This window comes from Oncorhynchus mykiss, chromosome 17 (genome assembly GCF_057628025.1).
Source record: "Oncorhynchus mykiss isolate SJ-2025 chromosome 17, ASM5762802v1, whole genome shotgun sequence".
Taxonomy (NCBI): domain Eukaryota; kingdom Metazoa; phylum Chordata; class Actinopteri; order Salmoniformes; family Salmonidae; genus Oncorhynchus; species Oncorhynchus mykiss.
Genome location: NC_143038.1, coordinates 7,687,996 through 7,705,191, shown reverse-complemented (window position 1 = coordinate 7,705,191; position 17,196 = coordinate 7,687,996). Strand labels below are relative to the sequence as shown.

Here is a 17,196-nt window from a genome sequence, read left to right as displayed (position 1 = left end):
CTCTATATCTTGGGTCATGGGTCACATGTGTGTAGGCACGCAGGTGATCAGGAAGTGGGAATGAACAGGTATGGAGAGCATACATGTCACTGTTTACACCTTGGAACTATGATTTTGCCTATGGTAATAGGCCTTCATGTGGTTATTTCAGTGTTTTTATCTTTGCTTTGCTGCTAATAAATGGGCAAAAGATTCAACCAAAGATCGCGTCTGGAAAGTGGTGTGTTTGGTACGCGTTGGACATTTGCTAACACCTAGAGTGGCTGTCAGGAACGTATAACTAGGTTGCCAGTACAATAATGTCAACAGTATTTTATTTTTTAAATTGTTTATTCCATTTCTCTCTTCAGATGGCTGTGGAGTGGGAAGTTGATGTTCTGCATTGCTAGTCAAGCACCTGTACACGTTGATATCCCGAGGCTGTGGAAAGAGCGCCATCTTTTGGGAACAGAATGGAACTTGGTAAAAAAAAAAAATCCAAATCATCAACAACAAAAATGCACCCACCGTGACCTGCAAAACAAGTCCGACTTAAAACGTTGACACAACGTAGTCCTGTGTATCCAACATAGACCAATATTAACCTGGCACCTTTTGATGTGCTGTGCGGTTGTCAAAGAACTAAGGAAGTTTCGTGATAACCCACACCTATGTCCTCACCACTGCTGTAGTCTAATGACTTCATAACAGGAGGTGGCAGTGTTTCACCACTCTTGTTGAAGGTTGGCTGACTGGCCTGGCTACTGTACTTTGTGGGATCTAGTCAATCTCATTGGCATGATGGCATCTGTGCAATAGTGGCCTTCACTGGCTGAACCGCAAATAGAAGAACCATCTTTATTATTAGACTGAGCCTCTTCTCCCAATAACTCAAATGCACATTTAAAGTCAGTTTAAATGATCTCATTTTCACCTTTGACCTTTCTAGAGCTATTATAGTAATCGTAGACTTCAGACTTCCAGAGTAGGGCCAATATTTAAAAAATGATAGGAATAAAGTAATCCATCGCAAGCCCAGAGCAATACAGGAAATACTCACGTTCCCATTCATTGTGAACCTCATGAATTGACTTTATTTACTGCCATTGTTTTTAGCTAATGATTTGGGTCCTGTTCCCTCTCAGAGAGAGGGGGAGAGAGAGGGGGGATTTACCGTAACACATGAAATGCAAATCACAGTCAAAGTGGCTTCAGGGGAAGTAGGGAGACTAATAGTGCTGCCCTGAGCGAGAAGAAAACAGTGGGCAGAGAAAATGACAGAACTGCTGAATTTTAACTGGAACAGTGGCTGTCCCAATGAGCCCAGATCCATTTTGAATTTCAATATCGGCTTGTTGCTATTTAGATATGAACCTTTAGGAAGTCCGTGTAAAACTACAAGTACTTGTTTTTTTCGATTAGTATCCTTTTATTATTCATCACACAATTCAGAGTTCAGTTGTCATGTGAATTAACTTGAACTTGAACTTGGACAAACTCTCAAGTGTATCAGGTTAGGGTTAGGGTTAGGGTTAGGGTTAGGGTTAGTGAAAACTACCTTTGCAAAGACGGGGCAAAATACTATTGGGATTAGTAATAAATAATGGTCAATCCTATAAAAATCAATGACCCAGCCAGTCAAAACTAAAGATTGAAAGATCAAAGCCCAACATTCAAAACAATGAAACACATCTTTATTCATGAAAATAGCAGGGAAACAAACAAATGATACAAATGACTTCCTTTATGGAGGCCAACAGACACCCACACTCTGCCTTCCTCATTGTGCTTGCATGCACCTCTCTCATTCACTTCCTGTTTGACACATACCCTCTGCGTGTGCAGGGTCTATATCTCCACTACTACTACTGCGGCTACTGTGACTGGTGGTAGTCTACAGCTGTTGTTCCTCTGGAGCCATACACAGCACTAGTGAAGGATGTGGTTCATCTGTGCTCCCCCTCTTCTCTCTTGTGAATGAATGACAGTGGGATTGGAGTCATTGGACCTGAGAGGCTTTCACACAAACTAATGCCAAAAGGCTATGGATGTTACTGAACGATAACAGCAGGTAAGCCGTGTGGAGGACTAGTGGGCTATCTGTGGTTGTAAGCCTACCAGGCTATTGTCTTTTCACAATGGATGAGCATGCTTTTGTGGCACAGTCGATGGTGCGCTGGGCTTTGGGCCAGAAGGTTGAGGGTTAAGGGGGAATTTGGTAGAGGGGATAGCCCCGACTTGGACTTAAACCCGGGTCGAGCAACTGCCAAGAGGTCCAAACTCACCCACGCTAAATTACTGGAGCCTAAATCCAGTATAATAGACAATAGAAACGTTTCAGAAATATAACATCTGGACAATTTGTGAAGTACTCATCAAGTGTCTATGACTCCAGACATTTAAAATTATATGATATTTAAATTAAGACATTTGACCTTGGATATGAGTTAGTATTGTCAGTTGTCTTCATCTGTGGATGATGCCTTATTGTTAAAAATCTCTAGTTGCCATTGTGCCCACAACTGCAAACTGAGAAAATACTGGTTCCATACATCTGAGAAGGGAACATTTGTGCACTAATCCTGGGACTAGACTAGCCAATCGAATAAAGATAGTCAATGCCCAAGTGTCATATCATTGCTTCAATGCTTGTGTTTCTGAGTTTGTGCCTGGCGGTTGGTCCAGGGGTGTAAGAAAAGGGTATTGAGGCAATATTATAGGGCTCCCGAGTGGCGCAGCGGTCGAAGGCACTGCATCTCAGTGCTAGAGGCATCACTACAGACCCTGGTTCGATTCCAGGCTGTATCACAACCGGCCATGATTGGGAGTCCTATAAGGCGGCGCACAATTGGCCCCGTGTCGTCCGGGTTAGAGTTTGGTCGGGGTAGGCCGTCATTGTAAATAAGAATTTGTTCTTAACTGACTTGCCCAGTTAAATAAAGTTTAAATAAAATAAATAAATCGTAATAAGGATAGTTAATAAAGTTCTGGTGATGGGGTATTCTGGTTAGTTGAGGTAGTTATCCATTAAACTGATAGTGCTTTTCCTTACAAATTCCACAAATGGATCAATTAAAATGTGGTGACTATCAGAAACAACACCTGCAAACCCAACTGGGCTTATTAAACTGTTTATGAGTTTGTGGTAGATGCTGTTACACTGATGGGAAAGGCTGTCAAAATGATGTCACTGACACACAAGGAAGTTAACTTGCTGACCCCCACCAAGCAGCATTTTGGGAACTTATTTTTAGACACCCTGTGATTGTACTGTCATTATTCTAATACACAATTAGGAAGTATGTGTTGGTTGCATGGATACAGTATGCATGCAAACAGTTATTGTATATAAACCATTTAGCAGATGCTTTTATCCAAATCGACTTAGTCGAGCACGCATATATTCTTCATGTGAATGTTTCCGGTAATCGAACCTTCAATCCTGGCGTTGCAAACGCCGTGATCTACCAACCAAGCCACAGAGGACAACAGTTATAATACTCTAATACCCCACCTGTCACTTACAGTAGAACTGTGTGTTGATCGACGCACCACTTACAGTAATCTGAAGGTATAGAGTGCATTCGCAAAGTATTCAGACTTTTTCCATATTTTGTCACGTTACAGGCTTATTTTTAAGTCGTTGTTTTTTCCCCTCATCAATCTCCACACCAATACCCCATAATGACAAAGCAAAAACAGGTTTATATATTTTTGTGCAAATTTATGAAAAAGTAACACAGCTGAACACACCATCCCCACTGTCAAACATGGTGGTGGCAGCATCATGGTTTGGGCCTGCTTTTCTTCAGCAGGGACAGGGAAGATGGTTCAAATTGATGGGAAGATGGATGGAGCCAAATACAGGACCATTCTGGAAGAAAACCTGATGGAGTCTGCAAAAGACCTGAGACTGGGACGGAGATTTGTCTTCCAACAAGACAATGATCCAAAACATAAAGCAAAATCTACAATGGAATGGTTTAAAAATAAACATATCCAGGTGTTAGAATGGCCAAGTCAAAGTCCAGACCTGAATCCAATCGAGAATCTGTGGAAAGAACTGAAAACTGCTGTTCACAAATGCTCTCCATCCAACCTCACTGAGCTCGAGCTGTTTTGCAAGGAGGAATGGGAAAAAATGTCAGTCTCTCGATGTGCAAAACTGATAGAGACATACCCCAAGCGACTTACAGCTGTAATCGCAGCAAAAGGTGGCGCTACAAAGTATTAACTTAAGGGGGCCGAATAATTTTGCATGTCCAATTTTTTAGTTTTTGATTTGTTAAAAAAGTTTGAAATATCCAATAAATGTCGTTCCACTTCATGATTGTGTCCCACTTGTTGTTGATTCTTCACAAAAAAATACAGTTTTATATCTTTATGTTTGAAGCCTGAAATGTGGCAAAAGGTCGCAAAGTTCAAGGGGGCCGAATACTTTCGCAAGGCACTGTATATAAATATTCAGACCTTTTACTCAGTACTTTGTTGAAGCACCTTTGGCAGCGATTACAGCCTTGAGTCTTCTTGGGTATGACGCTGCAAGCTTGGCACACCTGTATTTTTGGAGTTTCTCACAGTCTTCTCTGCAGATCCTCTCAAGCTCTGTCGGGTTGGATGGGGTTGCTGCACAGTCATTTTCAGGTCTCTCCAGAGATGTTCGATCGGATTCAAGTCTGGGCTCTGGCTGGGCCACTCACCGACATTGAGACTTGTCCCGAAGCTACTCCTGCGTTGTCTTGGCTGTGTTCTTAGGGTCGTTGTCCTGTTGGAAGGTGAAACTTCGCCCCAGTGTGATGTCTTGAGTTTTCATAAAGGATCTCTGTACTTTGCTTCGTTCATTTTTTCCTCAATCCTAGTCTCCCAGTCCCTGCAGCTGAAAAACATCCCCACAGCATGATGCTGCTGCCACCATGCTTCACTGTATGGATGGTGCCAGGTTTCCTCCAGACGTGAAGCTTGGCATTCAGGCCAAAGAGTTCAATCTTGGTTTCGTCAGACCAGAGAATCTTGTTTCTCAAGGTCTGAGAGTCCTTTAGGTGCCTTTTGGCAAACTGCAAGCGGGCTGTAATGTGCCTTTTACTGAGGAGTGGCTTCTATCTGGCCACTCTACAATAACAGCCTGATTGGTAGAGGGCTGCAGAGATGGTTGTCCTTTTAGAAAGTTCTCCCGTCTCCACAGAGGAACTCTGGAGTTCGGTCAGAGTGACCATCGGGGTCTTGGTCACCTCTCTGACCAATTGCTGAGTTTGGCCGGGAGGCCAGATCTAGGAAGAGTCCTGGTGGTTCCAAACTTCTTCCATTTTAGAATGATGGAGGCCACCATGTTCTTGGGGACCTTCAATGCTGCAAAACATTTTTGGTGCCCTTCCCCAGATCTGTGCCTCGACACAATCTTGTTTTGGAGTTCTACGGACAATACCTTCGACCTCATGGCTTGGTTTTTTTTCTGACTTGCATTGTCGACTGTGGAACCTTATATTAACAGGTGTGTGCCATTCCAAATAATGTCCAGTCAATTGAATTTACCACAGGTGGACTCCAATCAAGTTGTAGAAACATCACAAGAACATCAATGGAAACAGGATGCACCTGAGTTCAATTTAGAGTCTTATGGCAAAGGGTCTGAATACTTATGTAAATAAAGTATTTCTGTTTTTTATTTTTAATACATTTGCAAAAATGTCAGAAAAATTATTTTCACTTTGTCAATATGGGGTATTATGTGTAAATTGCTGAGAAAAATATGCATTTAATCAATTTTAGATTAAGGCTGTAATGTAACGGTCTGAATACTTTCCGAGTGCACTCGGTGGGTAAGTGGAATTCTGTCACAGTCATGCATATTTCTACTCAGTGTTTTCTTCAAAGATGAGTAAAATATTGAGAAATGGCCTCTGCAGCTGGGTGTTGCAGTTTTTCAAAGAATTATTGTAATATCACACAAGGAACTACTTAATCCATATCCCAATCATCAGCGTGGATTCACAGTTTTGTCGCAAAGGCAGAATGAAACAGAATACTTTATTTCATATCTCCAAATGCACTTTCTAATAAACCTGCTCTAGATATGCAAGTGTGTTTCCGGTTTAGGTTTCAGTCTTATTGTGAGCACTGAGGATATTTCTAGCACTAGAAAACTGTTAACCAAAGTCATTTAGCAGACGCTATTACCCAGAGTAACCTACAGGAGCAATTATGGTTAAGTGCCATGCTCAAGGGCACATCAACCATTTATTTTTCTCCACCTAGTCAGTTCGGGGATTTGAACCAGGAACCTTTCGGTTACTGGCTCAACACTCTTAACCGCTAGGCTACCTGCCGCTCTTCAGCATGTGATCGGAAGTCGCCTACATCCCTATATCTATCTCCAAGAACTAGTGAAAGTGGCAACACCCATTTGTAGCAGACAAGATCATTTGGTTAGCACTCACATCAAAACGCCATGCCGTATAACTCACACAACCTCTCTTCCTGTTTACCTCTTTACCAGTCTTATCTATCTCCAAAATCTACGTTTTTCTACACACAGTCTCTTTCCCACAAGATGTACACCTCACTCACCCAGGGATATGTTCAGTAGGCAAACGTGGAACGTTGCAGATAGAAATGTCGTGAATCGAGCTGACATGATTCCTTATTCGAGCTGACATGATTCCCCACTTTGGGGCGGCAGGGTAGCCTAGTGGTTAGAGCATTGGACTAGTAGCCGGAAGGTTGCAAGTTCAAATCCCTGAGCTGACAATCTGTCATTCTGCCCCTGAACAGGCAGTTAACCCACTGTTCTAGGCTGTCTTTGAAAATAAGAATTTGTTCTTAACTGACTTGCCTAGTAAAATAAAGATAAAGTCAGAGAGGTGTGTTTGACATATTTCTATCGGAATGTCACCTGAACACGCCCCCAGGTCTTCTACATTGCATATACTATATCTACATTGCACATGTAAAGCATTATTAGATCTGACTGATTTTCCTTATTTTAACTGCCAGTTTAGTTATAAATGTGGATATACAGTATACGAGTAGAGTGTGGAGGTTTGGTAGTCATGTCTTATATCAAACCTGGCTCGTAGTTCATATAATGTATTTCAGACCATATTTGCATAATTGCCCACTCCCTCATATAATATCTTTACTGGGGACGTGAGGATCAAAGTCTGTGTATAATGACACTGTTGTTCTAACTCCCATTCACCTTGTGGATCTGTTATCACTTGTCTAAATGTGTCCTGAGTCGAATCATAAAATATGTGTAGGGTGTACACTAAGGACCACACAGCAACTGTAATGCGTAAAAAATATTTTTTGTCAGATTCAGTTGAAGTCGGAAGTTTACATACACCTTAGTTAAATACATTTAAACAAATAAATGTCCATTTACATTGAGTTCATGTTCAGAAATTACTCAAAAATGTCCGCAGGAAATCTAGGTAGCGCGGCAAGATAACGTAAATAGACATCATAAACTTTGACTAAATATACATGTTCTAGCATTGCCTTAAAATGGTTTAACTTCAGTCAAACGTTTCGGGTAGCCTTTCACAAGCTTCCCACAATAAGTTGGGTGAATTTTGGCCCATTCCTACCGACAGAGCTGTGTAACAGTCAGGTTTGTGCACTTTTTCAGTTCTGCCCACAAATTTTTGTTAGGCTTGAGGTCAGGACATTGTGATGACCACTTCAATACCTTGACTTTGTTGTCCTTAAGCCATTTTGCAACAACTTTGGAAGTATGCTTGGGATCATTGTCCATTTGGAAGACCCATTTGCAATCAAGCTTTAACTTCCTGACTAATGTTGCTTCAATATATCCACATAATTTTCCTCCCTCATGAAGCCATCTATTTTGTGAAATACACAAGTCACTCCTGCAGCAAAGCACCCCCACAACATGATGCTGCCACCCATGTGCTTCACGGTTGGGATGGTGTTCTTCGGCTTGCAAGCCTCCCCCTTTTTCTTCCAAACATAACCATGGTTATTATGGCCAAACAGTTCTATTTTTGTTTCATCAGACCAGAGGACATTTCTCCAAAAAGTACGATCTTTGTCCCCATGTGCAGTTGCAACCCGTTTTTATGGCGGTTTTGGAGCAGTGGCTTCTTCCTTGCTGAGCGGCCTTTCAGGTTATTTTTTATTTATTTTATTTTTTATTTCACCTTTATTTAAGGTAGGCAAGTTGAGAACAAGTTCTCATTTACAATTGCGACCTGGCCAAGATAAAGCAAAGCAGTTCGACACATACAACGACACAGAGTTACACATGGAGTAAAACAAACATACAGTCAATAATACAGTATAAACAAGTCTATATACGATGTGAGCAAATGAGGTGAGATAAGGGAGGTAAAGGCAAAAAAGGCCATGGTGGCAAAGTAAATACAATATAGCAAGTAAAACACTGGAATGGTAGATTTGCAATGGGAGAATGTGCAAAGTAGAAATTAAAATAATGGGGTGCAAAGGAGCAAAATAAATAAATAAATTAAATACAGTAGGGAAAGAGGTAGTTGTTTGGGCTAAATTATAGGTGGGCTATGTACAGGTGCAGTAATCTGTGAGCTGCTCTGACAGTTGGTGCTTAAAGCTAGTGAGGGAGATAAGTGTTTCCAGTTTCAGAGATTTTTGTAGTTCGTTCCAGTCATTGGCAGCAGAGAACTGGAAGGAGAGGTGGCCAAAGAAATAATTGGCTTTGGGGGTGACTAGAGAGATATACCTGCTGGAGCGTGTGCTACAGGTGGGAGATGCAATGGTGACCAGCGAGCTGAGATAAGGGGGGACTTTACCTAGCAGGGTCTTGTAGATGACATGGAGCCAGTGGGTTTGGTGACGAGTATGAAGCGAGGGCCAGCCAACGAGAGCGTACAGGTCGCAATGGTGGGTAGTATATGGGGCTTTGGTGACAAAACGGATTGCACTGTGATAGACTGCATCCAATTTGTTGAGTAGGGTATTGGAGGCTATTTTGTAAATGACATCGCCAAAGTTGAGGATTGGTAGGATGGTAAGTTTTCCAAGGGTATGTTTGGCAGCATGAGTGAAGGATGCTTTGTTGCGAAATAGGAAGCCAATTCTAGATTTAACTTTGGATTGGAGATGTTTGATATGGGTCTGGAAGGAGAGTTTACAATCTAACGAGACACCTAAGTATTTGTAGTTGTCCACGTATTCTAAGTCAGAGCCATCCAGAGTAGTAATGTTGGACAGGCGGGTAGGTACAGGTAGCGATCGGTTGAAGAGCATGCATTTAGTTTTACTTGTATTTAAGAGCAATTGGAGGCCACGGAAGGAGAGTTGTATGGCATTGAAGCTTGCCTGGAGGGTTGTCAACACAGTGTCCAAAGAAGGGCCAGAAGTATACAGAATGGTGTCGTCTGCGTAGAGGTGGATCAGAGACTCACCAGCAGCAAGAGCGACCTCATTGATGTATACAGAGAAGAGAGTCGGTCCAAGAATTGAACCCTGTGGCACCCCCATAGAGACTGCCAGAGGTCCGGACAGCAGAGCCTCCGATTTGACACACTGAACTCTATCAGAGAAGTAGTTGGTGAACCAGGCGAGGCAATCATTTGAGAAACCAAGGCTGTCGAGTCTGCCGATGAGGATGTGGTGATTGACAGAGTCGAAAGCTTTGGCCAGATCAATGAATATGGCTGCACAGTAATGTTTCTTATCGATGGCGGTTAAGATATCATTTAGGACCTTGAGCGTGGCTGAGGTGTACCCATGACCAGCTCTGAAACCAGATTGCATAGCAGAGAAGGTATGGTGAGATTCGAAATGGTCGGTAATCTGTTTGTTGACTTGGCTTTCGAAGACCTTAGAAAGGCATGGTAGGATAGATATAGGTCTGTAGCAGTCTGGGTCAAGAGTGTCACCCCCTTTGAAGAGGGGGATGACCGCAGCTGCTTTCCAATCTTTGGGAATCTCAGACGACACGAAAGAGAGGTTGAACAGGCTAGTAATAGGGGTGGCAACAATTTTGGCAGATAATTTTAGAAAGAAAGGGTCCAGATTGTCTAGCCCGGCTGATTTGTAGGGGTCCAGATTTTGCAGATCATTCAGAACATCAGCTGTGCAGATTTGGGAGAAGGCGAAATGGGGAAGGCTTTGGCGAGTGCTGTTGACCGGGGTAGGAGTAGCCAGGTGGAAAGCATGGCCAGCCGTAGAAAAATGCTTACTGAAATTCTCAATTATGGTGGATTTATCAGTGGTGACAGTGTTTCCTATCTTCAGTGCAGTGGGCAGCTGGGAGGAGGTGTTCTTATTCTCCATGGACTTTACAGTGTCCCAGAACTTTTTTGAGTTAGTGTTGCAGGAAGCAAATTTCTGCTTGAAAAAGCTAGCCTTGGCTTTTCTAACTGCCTGTGTATAATGGGTTCTAGCTTCCCTGAACAGCTGCATATCACGGGGGCTGTTCGATGCTAATGCAGAACGCCATAGGATGTTTTTGTGTTGGTTAAGGGCAGTCAGGTCTGGGGAGAACCAAGGGCTATATCTGTTCCTGGTTCTAAATATCTTGAATGGGGCATGTTTATTTAAGATGGTTAGGAAGGCATTTTAAAAAAATATCCAGGCATCCTCTACTGACGGGATGAGATCAATATCCTTCCAGGATACCCCGGCCAGGTCGATTAGAAAGGCCTGCTCGCTGAAGTGTTTCAGGGAGCGTTTTACAGTGATGAGTGGAGGTCGTTTGACCGCTGACCCATTACGGATGCAGGCAATGAGGCAGTGATTGCTGAGATCTTGGTTGAAAACAGCAGAGGTGTATTTAGAGGGCAAGTTGGTTAGGATGATATCTATGAGGGTGCCCGTGTTTAAGGCTTTGGGGAGGTACCTGGTAGGTTCATTGATAACTTGTGTGAGGTTGAGGGCATCAAGTTTAGATTGTAGGATGGCTAGGGTGTTAAGCATGTTCCAGTTTAGGTCGCCTAGCAGCACGAGCTCTGAAGATAGATGGGGGGCAATCAGTTCACATATGGTGTCCAGAGCACAGCTGGGGGCAGAGGGTGGTCTATAGCAGGCGGCAACGGTGAGAGACTTGTTTTTAGAGAGGTGGATTTTTAAAAGTAGAAGTTCAAATTGTTTGGGTACAGACCTGGATAGTAGGACAGAACTCTGCAGGCTATCTTTGCAGTAGATTGCAACACCGCCCCCTTTGGCAGTTCTATCTTGTCTGAAAATGTTGTAGTTTGGAATTAAAATGTCTGAATTTTTGGTGGTCTTCCTAAGCCAGGATTCAGACACAGCTAGAACATCCGGGTTGGCAGAGTGTGCTAAAGCAGTGAATAAAACAAACTTAGGGAGGAGGCTTCTAATGTTAACATGCATGAAACCAAGGCTATTACGGTTACAGAAGTCGTCAAAAGAGAGCGCCTGGGGAATAGGAGTGGAGCTAGGCACTGCAGGGCCTGGATTCACCTCTACATCGCCAGAGGAACAGAGTAGGAGTAGAATAAGGGTGCGGCTAAAAGCAATAAGAATTGGTCGTTTAGAACGTCTGGAACAGAAAGTAAAAGGAGGTTTCTGGGGGCGATAAAATGCATCATGGTATAATGTACAGACAAAGGTAAGGTAGGATGTGAATGCAGTGGAGGTAAACCTAGGTATTGAGTGATGAAGAGAGAGATATTGTCTCTAGAAACATCATTGAAACCAGGAGATGTCATTGCATGTGTGGGTGGTGGAACTAATAGGTTGGATAAGGTATAATGAGCAGGACTAGAGGCTCTACAGTGAAATAAGCCAATAAACACTAACCAGAACAGCAAAGGACAAGGCATATTGACATTAAGGAGAGGCATGCTTAGTCGAGTGATCAAAAGGGTCCAGTGAGTGGAGAGGTTGGTTGGGGGTCACGGTGATTTAGACAGCTAAATCGGTAGCGAACTAGCATAGGAGCAAGCTAGCATAGGATGGAGGTCTGTTATTAGCCAACTCTTGCGTTCCATCAGTAGATTAGTGGGTTTCCGTGTGGTAGAGGGGATTAATCCAAATCACACAACAACAACAAAAATAAAAACAATATATATAGTTATAGAGGCCCAAGAAGAAAAATAAATAATTAAAAATAAAATAAAAATTGTCCGATTGTCTATTCAGATAGCAGCCGATAAGATAGCCATCGGCTAGCAGGCCGCAGATAGGCGCCCAGGCAACGTCGCGCCGGAGGAGCCAGCCGGACAACTCCCTCGGGTAGACAACGTCGGCAGTCCAGCTGTGAAGGCCCGGTGGGGCTCCGCGTAGGCAGCAAAACGGGTCCGGATAGGTGACTGCAGCCCAGGAGTGATTGATGGAACTCTTCAGCTGGCTAGCTCCGGAACAATTGATGTTAGCTCCGGAATCGACGAAAGCCGATAGTCACACGGATAGCAGCTAGCTAGCTGTGAGATCCAGGTATGGATGTCCAGAGCCAGCGGCCGAAATCCAGGGACATGGAGAGAAAAATTGGTCCGGTATGTTCCGTTCCGAGCCGCGCTGCGCTGCACCGCGCCGTACAAAACTGCCGATAGATTCTCGAGCCAAAGGACAGCCGATGACCACAAACCGTGGTTAGCTGAGTACTAACGATTAGCCAGTAAAGAAGCTAACTAGCTTCTGAACTAGCTTCTGAACCAGCTTCTGAGTAGCTTCTGGACCAGCTTCTGGCTAGCCCCCGGCTAGCTTCTGATTAATTTCTGGCTAGCCTCTCGAAGGATTACAGATCTGAGGTAAATAATACTTTTTTATATAAATATAAATTGGTGAAGCGGATTGCAGGAGAGTGTTCTGAATATGAGTTTTTGGAAAATTAAAAATGTATGTGAAAAAAAAAGTTGTAAACATATATATGGGACACGACAGGACGAGGACAAAAATACGTCTGAACTGCTATGCCATCTTGGGACATTATTTATGTCTATATAGGACTCGTTTTACTGTGGATATAGATACTTTTTTACCTGTTTCCTCCAGCATCTTCACAAGGTCCTTTGCTGTTGTTCTCAGATTGTTTAGCACTTTTCGCACAAAAGGACGTTCATCTCCCGGAGACAGAGCGTGACTCCTTCCTGAGCGGTAGGATGGCTGCGTGTGTTTACACTTGCGTACTATTGTTTGCACAGATGAACGTGGTACCTTCAGGCATTTGGAAATTGCTCCCAAGGATGAACCAGACTTGTGGAGGTCTACAATTATTTTGTAGACCTCCACATATTATTCTGAGGTCTTGGCTGATTTCTTTTGATTTTCCCATGATGTCAAGCAAAGAGGCACTGAGTTTGAAGGTTGGCATTGAAATACATCCACAGTTACACCTCCAATTGACTCAAATTATGTCAATTAGCCTATCAGAAGCTTCTAAAGCCATGACATAATTTTCTGGAATTTTCCAAGCTGTTTAAAGGCAGTCAACTCAGTGTATGTAAACTTCTGACCCACTGGAATTGTGATACAGTGAAATAATCTGGTTGTAAACAATTGTTGGAAAAACGACTTGTGTCATGCACAAAGTAGATGTCCTATCCGACTTGCCAAAACTATAGTTTGTCAACAAGAAATGTGTGGAGTGGTTGAAAAACCAGTTTAATGACTCCAACCTTTGTGTATGTAAACTTCCGACTTCAACTGTAAGTGTTCAGTAACTGCAGATGTGGCCGCTTCTATACTTCCACCATAGAGCCTAATGAACTTTACCATCATCGATACCTTGCCACTGCATCCCACTGTACCTGGTTGGGCCTATACGTGCGAAAGACACCCGCTGGCCGGTAGTTGCATTGAACAAAAGAGGAAGCAATTTACAGCAGAGCATTATCGTGTTATTGTTCAACTTTTGTTTTAGAGGCTAGTGCTCATGCAGTGGTTCGGTTGAGAGAAAGGTGATACGAGGAGAGGAGGGGGCCATCAGTGTTTTAAACCCAACAGAGGAAGATTGGATGGGGATATGGGACTATCAATTAAAGTACAATGAGACGACCCCCCCCCCCCCCCCCCCCATCCATACCTCCTACCTTGTCTGTGGGAGTCTATCTGAGAGGCTGATCACACCACAACAATGGACAGGCACCTGCTTCCCTTCCAGAGCTGGGGAGCTATTTTCCTGTTTGGAAGCTGTTGGAAATGTGATCAGCCTGGGCAAAAGGAAGAGGAAAGGAAAGACGTGAAGAAGAAAGAGTCTCACACTGTGTCTCAGGGTAGAGCATTGTAGAGGCAGAGAAGAAAGCGGGCTAACCTGGTTGCCAGATCTGTTGCTCGTTGTCATGGCTGTTTTGAGGGTAGGGTACCATAGAATTACACATAGTCATTTAATAAGATCTCTATGGAGGGTACAGGCAGAGTGGAAGGCTACCCTGGTTGCCAGATCTGCTTGGCTAAAGCATACACAGATCTGGCAACCAGGCTAGCGGCAAGCAGAAGATCTTGTTGCTGTTGACTTGAGATTACTTGAGGGCCTTCATCATGTCACATCTGCAGCTGTGTGCAAGGGTGCTCCACCAGGATTGAGTTCCATTCAGGCTTTACCTATACATCTGCTGACAATAAGACTAAATAGTCAGGTTATGTTCGGTCAGGCTCAGTATGACTCAGTTGTTGGCTTGATCGTGGCACTCCAATCCCCAAAGTATTTTGGTTTAAACTGGGAGCCAGTTGTTTGTATTGATCAGTTGCTCTAACTGATCCTAATTGATTAATTGGATGAGATTGGATGTGTCATGCTAGCACCTTGGGCTGAAATCAGGGATTAGTGGAAAACCTGCAGATGCTACACTCTTAGGAAAAAAGGGTTCCCAAAGGCTTCTCCGGCTGTCCCCATAGGAGAACCCTTTTTGGATCCAGGTAGAACCCTTTTTGGTTCCATGTAGGGCTCTAGATGGGACCCAAAAGGATTCTACCAGGAACCAAAAAGGGTTCTTCAAAGGGCTCTCCCATGGGGACAGCCACATTTTTTTATTTTTAGGTTCTATATAGCACCTTTTATTCTAAGAGTGTAGGGTACTCCAAAATGATATGTGATGTGAAGGAAAGGAGAGACTGGGGACATGGCACCTAGAGACAGACATGTGACTTTTAGTCAGCTTTCCTTATTAACCTCTGTTGCAACAGCTGAAAATGTGGAAGTGACCTTGTTGACGTTTGAGAGGACATTCATACATCCTCTTATGAAAACCCACAGTTTCATATATGGTCAATAGTTGCCATGTAAACAGAATGATTCAATACCTGAATATAATTTTCTAGAACAGCCTGTTAATCTATGCTATTGTTACATTGACAGTCACTGACAGTCACTGATGTTTAGGAAATGTTGGTATTACTTTGTTTGACTTAATTACACATTCATGAGCCATACTTAATGCATTCATACCACTACATAATCATTTAAATAAATTCATAACCGACAGTCAGCCATTATATGGCAGTGGATGACTCACTCTGAATGTCCTACTGTAAATGAGATCATAAGAGTTGCTTTATTACACCCAGAGTCAACATCTGAACCTAGGCTGGATACAGCCATCAGAACTTATATGACTTATTAGTTCCTTCCCATTCCACCTGGCCTGTGTCCAACACAGTATAGTTCCACAATGACCGGGTGGGTCATTTACCGGTTAGTATCAAACAGTAACTTTCCTACACCTACTGACCGTGCCACTCACAACACATCTTGCCTGATCTCAGACCTGTTTGTGTTGTCCTGTCAAATCCTATGGTCATTGTCAAGCCAAACAATGGCAAGACAGACCAAACAGATCTCAGACCAGGCTATACAGTACACCTTTTAGCGTGGGCGACGGGGGCTGAGAACAAGACTGTATGGGAGTGTCGTTTATGTGGCTTCTATTGTTATTGTCAGGGTTCACCATATTGTTGTTAACAGTAGTGGTGCTGGGAAATAATGGTTGAATTACTCTGACCCCCCTGGCCTTTGTTCACATGCTCTTCCTCTCGTGGTTCCTTAGGGGCTTTAAATGGCGGGGGCGCCCCGCCGGTTAGCTTCTGGAGCCGGGGGTAACCCTAGATTTCCCCATCCGTCTGACTCTCTGCTCTCTGGCCCCGCTGTGTTTGTGTGTGTCACAGGAGGCTGCTGAGGGAAGGACAGCTCATATTAATCGCCAGAATGGAGCGAATGGAATGGCATGGAAACCATGTGTTTGGTGTATTTGATGCCGTGCCACTGATTCCGCTCCAGCCATTACCACAAGCCCCGTTCTCCCTAATTAAGGTGCCACCAACCTTGTGTGGTATTTGTCTGTTTCTTTGTGTATGTGTGGCCACCCAGGCTCATATCTGTACACAATGACAGTTTCCTGTCCTTTGGTCAATACTGTGAAAAGTCCCCCCACAAGACCTAAATATAGGGAGACTTCTCGTTGTGAGCATTTATATCATTGCCTCGCTCAACAGCAGCTGAATGACCCAGTTGAGAAAGTTTGGCTTCGTCTAACCCGTGGCCCCTGTAACATGACTTTAAAAAAGTCGGTTCCCAGGACCCAAATGAAACCTGCTCCTGGTTTTAAAATGCTTCAAATGAGGTAGTGCTTGTTTTGACTTAGTCTATTTTTATGTTTCAGCTTTATCTCTGTATCAACATAAGGCCAGTGAGGAACACTCATAGATGAGCCTTGGTTGGTCAGAATCAGTGTAAGTTCCCTCAGAGCAGGTGTCTGGTGGGTTTTTCATTCACCGGTACGTTGGTGAGATATTACCGCTAATCACCATGGCGATCACTCCTCTGACCTTTTGTGCATTTGTGTGAGCCACTCATAGGCACAGATTCATATGCAGCGCGGTGCTATCTGGCACACATTATCAGTCACATGTGGGATATGGGGGACTTCTCTGTCTCGATGGGGAGTTTTTGAGCCTGTTATTGGATACAAACACTAGTTGGTGGGAGGGTTTGAAGTGTCTTGTCTTATGAAAAACGTTTGTTTCCACTCAACAAAGGAAGCTGCACTGTCCACATCGGAAACCCCAACCCTGGGCTCTAACCCATGGTGAAGGACAAGAAAGGACCATACGTGGTGCGGCTGCTGCCTGAGACAGTACCTTTTGGATATGTCCCTATATTGGAATCTTAGAATGTGTACAGTCAATTCATACACTAGACGCCTGGTCCCAGATCTGTTTGTGCTCTTGCCAACTCCTGCCGCTCTCGTTGTCAGGTCAAAGGTATGGCAATGAGTGATACGAAGAAGGCAGGATAGCACTAATAGATTGGCACGCGGG

General features: G+C 43.6%; 1 protein-coding gene across 1 annotated transcript in view; it reads left to right on the top strand.

The window, feature by feature from the left end:
* Window positions 1–1,761: 1,761 nt before the first annotated feature.
* LOC110495115 (phosphoinositide 3-kinase regulatory subunit 5) overlaps window positions 1,762–17,196 on the top strand; it is a 29,724-nt gene continuing 14,289 nt past the window's right edge. Inside the window, exon 1 of the mRNA XM_036949478.2 lies at window positions 1,762–2,050. The gene's annotated coding sequence lies outside the window, so the exon portion shown is untranslated. The remainder of the gene's footprint in view (window positions 2,051–17,196) is intronic.